The following is a 12,079-nucleotide window of genomic DNA, read 5'->3' as shown; positions in this document are numbered from 1 at the left end:
CCTTATCGTCATTTAAAAACACCACCTCGTGAAAATAGAGTGCATCGGCCTCTTATGTCTCGTTTAGGTTGGTTTCTTGATTCCTCACTGACTTCTCAGGACAGACAGTTGCATAGTGACCCAGCTTGTCACATCTCCAACATATCTCCTTTGAACGATCTTTCTTCGAGTTTTTGTCTTCGGTGTGTGACACATGGTTTTTCTGTATGACCTACCACGACCTCTGCCTCTACCATTCCGTCCTACACCTCCCATAGAAACTCTCATAGCTCCTATGACTCTGCTGGTCATTATTCGAAAACATAAGGTTCCCTTGATCTTCTTTCTGAGTTTCTTCATCTACACGTTCTTTGTATGCCTTAAGCCTTCCAAATATGTCCTCAAACCCCGTCGAGTTGAGGTCTAGGAGTTGCTCAAGCGAAGCTACAATCTGGATGTACCTGTGTCTTGGAAGAACCTTGAAGAACTTCTTGAACATCTTGAATTTTTATATTTTTTTCTCCCAACCAGGCTGCTTTGGATGATATGCCCGATATCTTCCCTGCGAAGTCATCAACTGTATCGTTATCATCCATCTTCAACCTATCGAACTCCATCATCAACGTCTAAAGTCTCGCTTCCCTTAATTCTTAAATCATAAACCCTAAACTCTAAAACTTAAACCCAAACTCTAAATCATATACACTAAACTCAAATCCTAAACCATAAACCCAAACCGTATACCCTAAACTCAAATCTTAAACCATAAACCCTAAACACAAATTCTAAACCTTAAAACCAATCCGTAAATCATAAACTCAAACCCTAAACTTAGGCGCTATAGAGTTTAAGTTTAAGTTTAGGTTTTTTGGTTTGTATTTAGGGTATAGAATTTGGATTTAGGGTATAGGATTTAGATTTATGATCTAAGATTTGGATTTAGGGTATATGGTTTGGATTTAGGGTTTACGATTTGGGTTTAAAATCTAGTATTTGGGATTAGGGTATATGGTTTGACTTTAGGATCTATGATTTGGGTTTAGAATATATGGATTGGATTTAGGGTTTACGGTTTGGATTTAGAGTCTAGTGTTTGGATTTATGGTATATAGTTTGAGTTTAGGATCTAGAGTTTATGTCTAGAATTTAAGATTTATAGTTTAGAGTTTAACTGCTGCCTTTAACGTCGTTAAAATTAGCATCATTTTTTTTCTTCTACTAATTTTTTTAGTTTAATTTTTTTTTTAATAATTTACATAAAATTTTGATTGGTTCTAGAAGGCGAAGTAAATTTAAAAGTTTATCCTAGACAATGAAAATAAGTTTTGTTCTTTCCGAACAGATATTGTACATAATCGTGTGCAATGGTTTTGGATCAATGCTGACCACAGACCCGTCCTGTAATGGTACATCAATGTATCCAATAAATCGATACTCGTTTGCAGATCTGACCGATCAATTCGTAAAACAGTTTGCAAATAGTAAAAGAAACGGCAATCCGAACACTTAGCTATATCGTGCTTCAACCATAACTTACATCTAGGAAAATGTGTTTATACCTTGACATAACGCTTTAACAGCCATTTCCATTAGAAAAAACTCACAAAAAACAATCAAAACGGTTTGACCAAAAAAGAAAACAATCAAAACGGAAAATATAAGTCAAAATTCGCCAAGCGCTACTCATAATACATATATATATATATATAAATTAAAATAAATATTTTCTAAAATTTTATAATAAAATATTTCGAGTGATATATTAAAAATCGGAAACAACGTCGTAAATTGCCGCGCTGAAGTTTACTGTCTTGTTTCCGTTATGTTAAAGAGAAGTCCATTCCTTTGTCGGTATGTTAAGTTAACGTAAAAAGTAAGGTTTCGTTGACCAAAAAAAAGGGAAAGTCAGGGTTTCTTGTATTTTACTGATGAAAACGATATGATGATAGAAAAGTCTCTTCATTTTACAAATCAATATCTTTTATTTAAAGCCAAACTACAGGTTTTATAACCAGACGTCAAATCAACTATATAAAAATAGGAAAAATGTATGGCTATTGATGTATTGTTTTTCTAAAAACATTTTCAACTTTGGTTTCAAATGATTTATGACATTTTAATGCTTTTGGGTCTTTTCAAGTCAAACCGCGTTTTGATGGAGGTTTTGAAAATAAAAGTATTTCTAACCCAACTAGATAATCCATTGCAAAATAGAGTAAATTATATAGTAAATTATGCAGTTAGGTTGAAAATGCTTTAATAACAACGATCGGAGTAAAACAAAATGAAATTGGGTATTCTAATAGCTTGATCAATCGGTACAAACTCGGATCGTTCAATCAGACAGACATTTCGTAAATAGTTGAATGGTTAACTAAACAAAGAAAGAGACAAAAGTTTCCTGAACACTGATGATTGATATATTATTCAAGTGATTGATCGATCGACCAACCATGGATAAGTCGATCACCACCGGTCAAAATTGAGAAAAAGAAAAAAAAAATGGTTGATTCAATTGTTGTTTGGTTCTTCCATCAGAACTAGTGCTTAGCGAATTTTGACTTATATTTTCCGTTTTCATACATTTTTAGGCTATGTTACTTTTTAGATATGATATTCATTGCTCTATAAAGTTTTCTAGGCATTGGGAGACGTAGCTATACTCTTCTTTGGTTAACTAATGTGAGAATGAATCCATGAATCGTTGAAATCGATATTTGTAAAAAAAATATATTTAAAAACTCAATAAAACCCGCAAAAATTACTAAAATCCAGAACCGGTTAAAACACTGGTTGAACCAATAGATAACTTTTACTTTTTTAAGTTTTTAGTTATATTTGTAATTCAATTTTGTATAATTTTTAATAAAGAAGTTAGGTTTTTCAGTTTTGTTATCGAAAATTTATTAATAATGTTTTGCTTTTGATTTTCTTTGAATTTGAATTTTAATTTTGTTATTCGCATAACACATATAAATTTTATGAATTTTAAGTCTTGATATTTAAAAACCCAATAAAACCCGCAAAAATAACTAAAACACGGAAACCGGTTACCGGTTAAACTACTTGTTGAATCAATAGATAAATTTTACCCTTTTTAGTTTTAATTATGTTTTTCAAATCTGTTTTGCATAACTTTTGATAAAAAGTTAGATTTTTGAGTTTTGTTATCGACAATCTGTTAATAGTATTTTATTTTTTTGTTTACTTTAGATTTGAAGTTTAATTTTATTATTCACATTACATAAATAAATATTTTTGAATTTTTAAATCTTAATATTTTGTTAGATATCATAAATCTTAATTTGTTAAAAAAAAAATTTAAATAATATAAACTATGTTTGATATTTTATATGTCAAATGAAAATAAAAATATAGAAATTAAAATTAAATATTTTCTAAATATTAAACATAAAAATATATACAAATCTAACCTATTATTTTGTGTTTTAATTGGAACGAACATCTATTAAATAAATAATATCCTTACTTAGACTTGAATCAAGAAATTAATTAACAATTTAGCTAAATTAAATACACCAATGTTATTTATATACGTATATGTACATGTGTGTTTTGTTTTGTCAACACACGAATATTAATACATTTTAGTTCTTGGACGTAATATAGTAGTCGACATTTTTTTGTTATATTGGTATTCCTTTAAATTAGGAACGTGGAGTAGACATTTAGTGGTTATACTTATGGAATCGTGGAGAAGTTATATTTTAGATGCAATTATAGTTTACTTTATGTAGTTATATTTTCAGTTATATTTTAATGTAATTTTTTTTTAAATTGGACATAACTTTATATCAATTGTGCATGTTGAAGAATTAATAGAATAGATTAGTGTAAAAAAAATATTCTCCATTATTTACTTAAATAAAAACTACGGAATTTCTTAATATGATTAACATATATGACAATTAAGAATTATGAATCATACATATTTGATAACAATTTTTATATCCTACCTTATTTTTGTTTAGTTTTATATTATTAAATAGAATTAAACAATCACATGAACCATATAATAAAAAATTTATATTTTTTCTTATATGTTATATTTTGAATTTTTTTTAAATGACTATAAATTACTAAAAAACGTTAAAAATTTCACTTTGAAAATTTTGTGATCACTGCTTAATTTTGTTCTATTATAACAAGATGCAAATGATAGTATAATCGTATGAATATGAATTCTAATTTAATATTATATATATATATAATATTATATTAAAATAAATATTTATATAGAAATATATATATATATCAATATCATTGAAATTAAATTATATAGCATATAAATAAATAACATAATTATTTTGATTTATTTTACCATAAAAATATTGTAAATAAACAAGAGTGTTGCTTTGATTTATGTGATTACTCTAGTCCAATATTATATTAATTGTGAAACAGTTTATTACTCTAGCAAGTGCAAGATTTTATTAATAATATTTTTCGAAAATCTTACAAGAGCGATACATACAAAAAAAATATTTTCTTAACCCTAACCCTCTTTCTCTTCATCACAATACCAACAATACCGACACAGAATAATTTGGAATTGTAGATTTATACAATCTGAAATGGTAATTTTTTAGTTCAGTCCATCGTTTTCCTTAAATGAGCCTACAACAATTTTTAATTATTAACCAAATGGGTAACGTATATAATAGAATGTGTTTTGGTTTAAATTGTTGCATACCCAAAATAAATATGAACCATCATCAACTTCGTTTAAAATTTTGTTACAATAAAAAATATAGGGTTGAGCAAAAATCTGAATCCAAAAAACCAAACAAAATTTAATCCAAAAAATCGTACTGAACTTTAACCAAAATTTGTTAGATATCTGAGTTCAAAATTTTGGTATAGAACCAGAACCGAATCCGATTCAAACCAAAATATTTTGGATATCCGAATATATTCGAACCAGATTTATATATTAAAATATATTAAATTTAATATCCAAAGGAATATACAAAATATATAAGATGTTCTTAAGTTGTGAAAAATATTAGAAATATATAAAAAAATTTAAAAGAACATGTTTAAAATAGCTAAACGATACTCAAAATACCAAAAATACTTAAAATATCTATTGATTTCCTATCAAATATTTAAACTAAACTAATTTTTATATTAAGTTTAAGTATTTTGGGCTTACATTGTACTTTAATCTTAAAATAATAATTAAATTGGTTATCCGAATCCAAACTCAACCCGCAAAAATTTGAACCGAACCGAATCCGAAAAATCCTAACCAAACAAAGTCAAATCGAACCAAATGTTACCCGAATATCATCCCTAATCAAATGTGAAAACAAGTAATTCATAACAAAATATGTATTATTTATAATATTTAAATACAACATATTTTAAAAAAACTTACTCCACGTAAAACGCGAATTATCGTGTCTAGTTTTCTTGTTAAAACATAAGAATCAAGGTCGACAACTAATAGGATCCAATTTGACTTTTGATCAAGCAAATTCTTTAAGATGTTACCTAATTTCTATTTCTTATATTCGTTTTATACAATTAATATTAGTTTGTTTAAACCAATATTCAACTATCATTCAGTAACCTACATATCATTTCCTATATACAAGGTATCCGACCATATTGCATGCTCTAACACGGAATTCACAGAATAGCAAAACAATGAAAGCTACACGGAAGTTAGCGAGCTGGAAAATCATTTTCTCATACAAAATGGTAATATATGTTATGATTTATCTTTATCCGTTTTTTAAATAGCTATAACTTCATGAGTTCATATGTGATTCATCAGTTTGAGTTGGAAATTAAGAAGGATAATCTCTTCTACGGGTCTGAAATTTAAAATGTTTCACGGGTTTGGAATGGTAAGAATATGATAAAGATATTAGCGGATCCAAATACAAACTCTTTGCATATCTCAAGAAAAAATCAATGAATAGAATAAATGGATGGACGGATAGATGAATTTTGAAAAAAAAAGAAATTTTTGATTAAATCTATCTTGTTAGTTCTTCCGACATTATATTTTATCTAGTTTCTTGCTCCCGCTGGATATATGTGGAAACTTTGTAAGTGCTATTACACAATTTTGATGGAATTCAAACCCACCAAAGAAAGGGATTCACAGGACAAAATAAGAAAAATATATGCTTACCAAGAGAGGAGGGCAAGATTGGCTCATGTATGATCCACGAGTTCAGTCTGGTTTTATTAGCAAAACAACTATGGACTATGGAGACTAGTTCAATATCCAGATTTGTTAGTGGTGAGTTCGCCTTTACGAACAATCTCGGTAAGCAGTCCATCCTATGTATGGACCAGCTTTTCAGCGGCACGAAAACTATTGTTATTAGAAATCAGACAGAATATACACTCTGGATATAAGGTTAAGGTGTGGGAGGATCCTTGGATCTCTACCATACCAGCTAGGATGAATCGTCTTTCTTCCCCAATATGGCACCCGAACATGAGAGTTAGCGATCTTATTAATCAAAAATCGAAGGAATGGGATGTTGGATTACTAGAGAATTATGTTGCCTCTGCCGATATACCTTTCATAAGGAGTTTGGCTATAAACTTAACTCATCGCTGTAATACATTATGCTGGAACTACACTAAGAATGGTAAGTATACCGTTAAATCTAGGTACTGGGTAACTCGAAACTTATCGAGGACTGAAGAAGAGATGGAAGTATTGGAGTTCAATATAACAAAAATACAAACCTTTGCTTCGAAATTAAAAAGCAACTCAGAAGATATGTCATCTTATGTGGCAACTGATAACATGACATGTGGCTGTAACGAGGAATCTGACTCGCCGTAATATGAAATGCGACATTTATTGCCTAAGATGTGGGGAAGCATAAGAAATCGTTACTCACGCCATATTTGAATGTCCTCCAGCTCTGCAAGTATGGTCCTTATCAACAATACCATCTAGTCCTAATCCTTTTATGTTACCAAGCATTTATGCCAATATAGATTACTTCTTGTGGAGGAAGAATAGCATTGTTGAACCAGAATTAGACAAATATCTTTATCCCTGGATAATCTGGTATATCTGGAAAACTCAAAATCATAAACTTTTTAGGTGGATTGTCTGAGATCCTTTGGAGTTAGTCCGATATGCGAAAAGTAAGTGTCATGCCTTGTTTAATGCGAAGGCGATGGCACCTCCATTCCACAAGAGCATAGTAGTGAGAAAATTCAATTCATACGCCTGGATATATATGCATGGTGGATGGTTCATGGACTTCCACATCAATGTTCAGTGGTTGTGGCGGGTTTGGAATGATATTTTTGGAAAAACTCGGCTCATGAAAATGCAAAAAATAAGGAGGCGAGAGACTGCTTAATACTGATCAAAATTCCAAAATAATACTTAATACTATATAATATTTTCAAACACGGATCAAATCTAGCTATTACTTAAACTAGGGATTTTCCCGGGCTACTCACGGGGTACTTGTATAATTTTTATTTAACTTAAAAAATTTTAAATTTATGAACATAACCTGTGTATATATATTACAATAGACTTTAAACTATTAAATTTGTAGAAATTTTAAATTTTGTTTCTATTTAATTATTCATTGTCTTGCATCTAACAAATTTAAAACTATATATAGAATAATAATTAAGATGAGTAAAAACTAATAAAACCTGGTTATAATTTAAATATATTTTGTTATTTTTTTGTTTTGTATAAAACAATTGTAAAATTTACAACTAGTTTAATTTTTTTTTTTTTAGTTTAGAATCATTGAGTTCTAATACCAAACTGAGCCGTTTCATAATACAAATAAAATTGAATCAAAGATTGATCCAAACTAAAGAAAAAACTTTTTAAACAAACCATTACCAAAAATTGATATTTAATTTAAATCATATAAACCAAAAATGACTCTTAAATATATAATCTCGGCCTTTTCTAAAAGACCTTAATCTTTTTTTTTATGCATGATTGGCAGTTTTAATGATTCTTTGTCATAATAATTTCGGTGACTGGATTAATATGTGATTTTGGAGCTGAATGGGATTAAGAGATCTGAAGAAGTTGCATGCAAGTAAAAGCTGAGACATACCCTTGCGTGCAGCCTCCGTACTGAGAACACCATTCAAGAAGGGAAGCCATGAAACAGAGAATATTAAGGAGATAATATTCATTTTTAGCTAAGAAAACTAAATAATAAAAATGGTGGTTGACTGTTTGATACAATTTATGGTTTCAATTGGTGATTATGTTGAAGGAAAAAAAATTATCGTGGATTCTTTGTTTCTCATATTTTATACCAGATAGTTATGTTGAATTTTTGATCAAATTATTGACAAATGGATTTTACTATTTTCCTCTAAATTCTTCATGGAACCGAAATAAGAAAACATAAATTAAGAAAAAAGTACACATATTTTTTTATAATTGTGTTACTGTAAAAAGAGTTGAGCATAAATAAGGATTAAGGATAATAGTTAAAACGTTATTAGATTAGAGTGTATACAATCTTTCTCGTTCCTTCCAAGTTTTATTTTGGTAGTAGTTGAAAATAATAGTTAAAACGTTATTAGTATGCAGTCTGCAAGAAAAAGTAACTTTGATGCTACTCAATTAATCAAGTCTAGCATTTTAATAAACCACTACTCACTTCACCTCTATAGCTTAAGATAAGTACCCACATTTATGGTCACGATCACATCCTTGTCCATTTGCCTTGGTAAGAAGTAAATTTTAAGTAATTTCTGCAAACTTTTCAGTCTTATCAAAAGAAACATGTGAACAATACACTTAGGCCAGCAACTCTGGAGGGAGAATGACAACAATAATAGTATTAGATGAGAAACTTAAAAAAGGAAAAGTGCTGCATGCTCTTTCTGTAAGCCTTTTGATGAATAGTTGATGACTCATTAATAAAAGGGTTTAATGAGAGGTAGGGATTCTCGTCTAAAATCGCAAACACCGATGATATCAAGTAGCAGATTGTATTCCTAAGTGTAAAAAATGGAAATAAATTAGTTTACTTCAAGTTTGAGCTTAGAATAGTCATTTGCTGAAGTTTCTCAACATCTATTCCCTGCTACAGGAAATAAAAAAATGGGGACCGAGCACCAAGGCAATTACTTATAATCTTCAGATAGCTTTGGAACTTCACCATTGCCTCAGAACGATCCATCTGGCTAGAGAAAACTTCAAATTATAATACAAGAAGTAGAAAGTAGACGGATGCTCTGCCTCAAAAAAAGAGTTTTATAAACCGCAATGATGTAACAGAAATACTGAAGAATGAATCAGCTTACTATATAAACTTGGTGAAGAGCATATTCAAAAATCAAAAACCTTAATGACATGGGACTTCTTGTGACAAAAAAAAAATCGTAGTTGAACACTGTAAGCGGAGTAAGCCCTATAGTGTGAGGAGACTCTAGAATTCTTCTTCAAGATCCAACTTGATTGTGTCCCCTCCGCTTGAGATAGTAGGGAATCATGAGATTAAGCTGCAACACAGATTAAAATGAAACCAATCATTAATTCCATAAGCACTGCAATATCTAAAACACAGACATTACAAACCTACTTTACCTCTTCTTCTTAACTTCCAGGCATCTATGTCTACTGGCATCAACCCTTTTCCCATAATCGGCTGGAGGATCTCAGCAAGAACTCCCTAGAGAAACACAAAGGAAGTTAACTGATAGTACCTAAAAAACAAAAACAAAATGATTTCTCTATCAATTGAAAACCACATTACCTTGTCATATGAAAGTGTTTTCTCCGAGGACATGCCTTGCAATGATCGGATCTGAGATAACAACATAAGCTTTTCGAACGAACTCAAGTTTATACACTCCTCCATGCTTTAGATGAAAAATATCATGGAAGCAAACAAAGTTGGTAGCTTCAAGTAAACAACACACCTCCTAGTGTCTTTATATTTAGAGTGGTGAGCAAGAGCACTGGCGGCAATTTTGCACCACAGATAAATACAGGCTCTCTCGCCACTGTTTAATAAGAAATTATTAAGGTACACAACACCACATCTATAATGCAATCTGATATATACTGTTAGGATTAGTATGGTTCTTACTCCTCAAGTTGGAGATATACGTACACCATATTCTTTTGCATTCACGTTCCCACATTTTGGGCACATCAAGCAGCTAGAGTACCACACAACATTATTAATGGTGGCTATGCAGTTAAGAAGGCTGTCTATAATTAGGAAATAGTAAGTATTATATGTACTTAGTATGTATGGGTTCCTATTTCAAGAAGGCAAATATCTCACGAATGGTTAGCGTTCCGGCCTTTTTCACCTCAGACGCATTGACCATAACATCAACATCTTGGTTTTGAGCCGACCTAAAACATATTTTCGAGTCATATAGAGTTCCCAACTATAAATTAAAATGAGCAAGGAATGCAGACCAGGATGGATACCGAATTAAGGACTGGCCTGAAGAAGTCGAATCTAAAGTTATATACTTTACAAACTATTAAGTGAGAAATAGTGCAGGATAACCATGAGTTACAAAGTGAGTAAAAAGGTACCTTCTATACGTTTTGTGTTGACTGTTGTGTGACTAACCGAACGGTTGGAGTTTGTAGGCTGGTAATAAAACTCATTGGCAGCCTGATCCAGCAGGTAAGCATTCAGGACAGAGGCACTGTAAATGTTCATCGAAAGCTTGTTAAAACTTAGAAGGGAATAAAGATGAAAATCAATTGTTAAATGAGTTTGGAGGTGCCTACTCTTTAAGCTGAAGGTGCACCAAATCTCCTTTCTTCAAACGATTTTCACCACAAAAAATAGTTCATAAGAGTATATAAACCTTCCATAGAGATCACCAGAGTTTGCTTCAAATTCTAGATGAATGGAACATGAATCTGTCCAACTCAAACACCAGGCGGTTCTCTTCAGGCTAACAGAGTTGTGAATGAAACTGACGATGACGCTGTGGTCAAGAACACATTATATCTATTTTCTTTTGGTTGCAAAGAAATTGAGCTGTAGGTGGTTACAGATGAACACCTATATGACACTACCCTGTGATAGAATAGTTTCAGACAACAAATTTGAATTTGACGGAGCCCAATATGAGTTCATTTTTTTTTACTTTTCGGTCTTGACAACGAGTTGACGGCGACCACGGAGCCGGATCAAGACTTGTCGACCACCGGCACTGAATCCACTACTGCGAAGCAGAGCCGTCGCGTCTCTAGTAACGAGTTGATATCAACACTCGACGATTTCCTTGAATCACGTCAACGAGGCAATAAGAGAAAGTTTTCACTTTGATATGACTGCTCCGGTGAAGAGAAGGAGCGGTGGTTTGAGCTCCTCGCCGTACTCATCTTATCTCGTGAAGCTGCAGTTGTTCGAGCTTAGTAAAGATGCGGTAGTTGGATTCCAAGCTCAACATTGTCGTGGTGAGCTTGATGAAATTTATGGTGGTTCAAGCTCCTCGGCGTGCTCAGCTATGGTGGTTCGAGCTCCTCGCCGTGCTCAGCCTCCACCATGAGATATGTCCTCCAATTTGCCTCCTTGCCGTACTCAGCTCATCTCCCCGAAATCTCGTCCATCATCTCCGCAAATCTCTACCATCATCTCCGCGAATCTCCGGTGGTTCAGTCTTAGGGTCGTCATCTACAAAAGCTCAATTGCGTCTGCAATCAAATATCATGAATTTTCGCATTGAATCCTTGTATTTATGTAAGTCTTTGTTGTTGCCTCAAATCTTTCCAAATTTGCAGATTGCTCTTTGAATTAATCCCAATCTTTACAATTACACATTCCAGCCCAGCTCTATGCAATTTTGTGTTCCTCAAGATTACAAAAACAAAATTAATGTATTATCCATGTGTTTTATGTCCACGCTTCATCCATATTTTTTCCAGTACAAAAAATTATGATAGTCTTGCATTTCAAAGTCTTTGCGTCAACTAGGTTTGGAGGTTCTATACAATTCATTCGTACATAATTCTCGCATCCATATTTTTTTTGTTGGCTGACAAATTTTTATCCACATTCTTGATGTCCATGTCCACGAAATACATAACTAATACATTTTAATTTACAATATTTAATCAAATGTT

General features: G+C 31.6%; 1 long non-coding RNA gene across 6 annotated transcripts; it reads right to left on the bottom strand.

The window, feature by feature from the left end:
• Nucleotides 1-9,214: 9,214 nt before the first annotated feature.
• LOC108824348 (uncharacterized) lies at nucleotides 9,215-11,815 on the bottom strand. Of its 6 annotated transcripts, none has more exons than XR_001945207.2 (6): nucleotides 10,736-11,815; nucleotides 10,229-10,650; nucleotides 10,071-10,143; nucleotides 9,735-9,984; nucleotides 9,566-9,650; nucleotides 9,215-9,480 (listed from the first exon to the last, which is right to left on the bottom strand). It is a non-coding gene; the product is annotated as an uncharacterized LOC108824348 (long non-coding RNA). The 6 variants fall into 6 exon arrangements; XR_001945209.2 differs by having other exon boundaries at nucleotides 10,272-10,650; XR_001945204.2 differs by having other exon boundaries at nucleotides 9,735-10,650; nucleotides 10,736-11,030; nucleotides 11,101-11,815.
• Between the last annotated feature and the right edge of the window lie 264 nt (nucleotides 11,816-12,079).

This window comes from Raphanus sativus, chromosome 9 (assembly GCF_000801105.2).
Source record: "Raphanus sativus cultivar WK10039 chromosome 9, ASM80110v3, whole genome shotgun sequence".
Taxonomy (NCBI): Eukaryota; Viridiplantae; Streptophyta; class Magnoliopsida; order Brassicales; family Brassicaceae; genus Raphanus; species Raphanus sativus.
The sequence above is the reverse complement of the archived record's forward strand: the minus strand, read 5'-3'. Positions and strand labels throughout refer to the sequence as shown.